Source organism: Nicotiana tomentosiformis, chromosome 8 (genome assembly GCF_000390325.3).
Source record: "Nicotiana tomentosiformis chromosome 8, ASM39032v3, whole genome shotgun sequence".
NCBI classification, from domain to species: Eukaryota; Viridiplantae; Streptophyta; class Magnoliopsida; order Solanales; family Solanaceae; genus Nicotiana; species Nicotiana tomentosiformis.
This window is the reverse complement of record NC_090819.1, coordinates 16573224-16575807: the sequence shown is the minus strand read 5'-3', so window position 1 is coordinate 16575807 and position 2584 is coordinate 16573224. Positions and strand designations below refer to the sequence as shown.

At 34.2% G+C, this 2584-nt stretch overlaps 1 long non-coding RNA gene across 1 annotated transcript; it reads right to left on the bottom strand.

Annotated features, from left to right (window-relative positions):
- Positions 1-764: 764 nt before the first annotated feature.
- LOC117279916 (uncharacterized) lies at positions 765-1755 on the bottom strand. The gene is made up of 2 exons (XR_004510361.2): positions 1635-1755; positions 765-1028 (listed from the first exon to the last, which is right to left on the bottom strand). It is a non-coding gene; the product is annotated as an uncharacterized lncRNA (long non-coding RNA).
- Positions 1756-2584: the final 829 nt, after the last annotated feature.

Sequence of the window (2584 nt, the reverse complement as noted above, 5' to 3'; positions counted from 1 at the left end):
TATTAAAGTTTTGATGATTAACAAAGTATGACTAAATGTTCAAAGAACTAGGTTTTCAACATAGCTGCTAAACTGTTCTGAATAACCAGCTCCTTAGGAGAAAGAATCAGCTCCTCATGATTGATACTTGTACATCTGTACAAGACAGTAACTTTATCTCAAAGTTACCAAGTCCGAGTTTGGTGGAAGATGGCTGTTATAAGGATAAGGGTCGTTGCTCAAGAAGATACAGATAATTCAGTCAGAGAAAAAGTTCTAAAGCTTATGGAATCCTTGGAACAGTAGGAGTCCGATCAAAGAGGAAGCTGACTATGAATAGGACTCCTAGAAGATCTCAAGTTATGTTTTAAATAGGATCGACTTTGGATTTCTGAACTATCCTTTTACATATCAACTAAAGAGTCATAAGTCGTTTACTTGTGTTGAGTACTTGCCTCGTATTCTTACTGAGTAAGTCTAGTGAATGTGTTTTAGGAAATTGAGTTGTAATCAAGTGTCATAAACAGTTAGTGAGTTGGAGTGAGTATTTTGCTTTACAAGTTAGAGTAACTTGTGAATCAAATATGAATAGTAGGAGTACTGGAGAGTATTTAATTACAGTTTTGTAATTGATATATTTTGGCTCATTGTTCTAGTGGAGTTGGAGTTGAAAATCCTACGTGGTAGGTCGTGATTTTTGCACCTTTTGAGCCGGATGATTTTTTACGTAAAAATCGATGTGTTTATTTTATTGCTTGTTTGCTTTACGCTTAAGGAACACGGTAAAAAACCCAGTTCTTTAATAATCCATACTGGCACTCAAACTAACAACAAGCCACACGATCCATAACCTTACAGCAACAAGATTATACATGAGAGTATATACAGTACTTTGACTAGGCAATAACTGTAAGATTGGACTGAGCAATACTCTAGGTCCTTTTCCTTATATCATCTAGATTTGCACCTACAAGCTTGTCAACTGGAGCTCCATCCTTCAACACCAGAAATGTTGGCATATCTTTTACCTCATATTTGGTAGCCACTTCCTACCAATCAAAAGAAAACGATGTTAATTGCAAATTTTTCACCCATGCCATAAATAAAATATTTTCAACATGTCTAGTTAGAAGGAAAACAATATCAAGAGAGACACATCTAGAATCTAAAGTCCATTGGGTCAAATGACTGTGATCTTTTTATATGTATATATTTATATTTTTTTTTGTTTTTGTCCTATGTATATAGTTTGAGAAAAAAGTAATAGGTTTCACTAGAATAAACAGTAACAGTTCAGCTAACTAAGAACAGAGACGGACCTATGCTATATCGAGAGGGGTCACTGGCACACGTAAAGTTTGGCAAAAATTCCATGTATACATGTATATGTCTTTATAAAATAGTGATACATTAATAGTGGGCACCCTAAACACAAAGTAAATTTTGGTTGAATTCAAAAGTGCACCACGTACTTCAAATTTTGGGTCCACCTATGCTTGAGAAGGCTTGTTTTAGATAAATGATGACTGTATAGTTCCATGTGTTACCACGTCTCGCTTGTTAGTGCACATATAATCTCCTAGTTACACCCGACAGAGCAAGATCAAAATTTTTTATACTCTGATTTGTGAGAATAGGGAGACAAAAGATTTTACCTTGACATCATCCACATCAATATTGAGAAACAATACATCTTGGTAATTAGAAGCCAATTCCTCCATAAAGGGGTTCATCGCCACCGATGGAATACATCAAATAGCCGTAATGTGCCACAATCTACGAAATACTCATTTTTCAATATTATAAATTAATTATGTCAAAATTAACACAAGGTTTATGATAATAAAATTCAGTAAGAACATGAATTAGAATCATATACCTGTTACGCACCAGAGTAAAATCACTATTCAGAAAAATTGTCCCTAAATCTAATTTTGATTATCTTGGAAAATAAAATTTAGTTCCACAAACTAAATGTCTTTCTTTATGTGTGTTTTGCAAAAAGAAGAAGTGAAACCTTCTCTATTAAGGAAGAAGAAGATTGATGAGAAAGTTAGAGAAATTCCTTTCTTGTTGTTTGTTCATGCCCCACTGAATAGGAAGACCAAAATAAGTTTTTTATAAAGAAAGGAATTAACTGCTCTCAACTACAATCAAACATGTAGTAACTTCTCCAACGAAGTTATTTTATTCCCAAACTCTATATCTTCCCAAATGGATTGGGTCAGCCCATATAAAGCGACCCGGTATTCGAATTCAATACCCAACATCTCCCACTTCGCTCATGATAGGCTCGAACTCAAACTAGTATCATGAATAAATAACACACTTAATTCATACAGACAAGTAGTTCGTGCGACCTGTGAGTATCAAGAGTTATAATATATTTCAAACCTATTAAGGTTATTTTAAAACTCTATGTAAAAATACGATCACATTCGGAAAGGATTCACTACTAACATGAAGATCTTATTACTCGCTATACCCCAGACATCTTCTGCTACTCCAGTAGCTAGTAATTCAAGCCCTCATCTTCGAAAGAGGTGAACTCGGGTTCATATTTAACTTTGTATCAATAATTATATTTGATACCCTCATGGTAAGT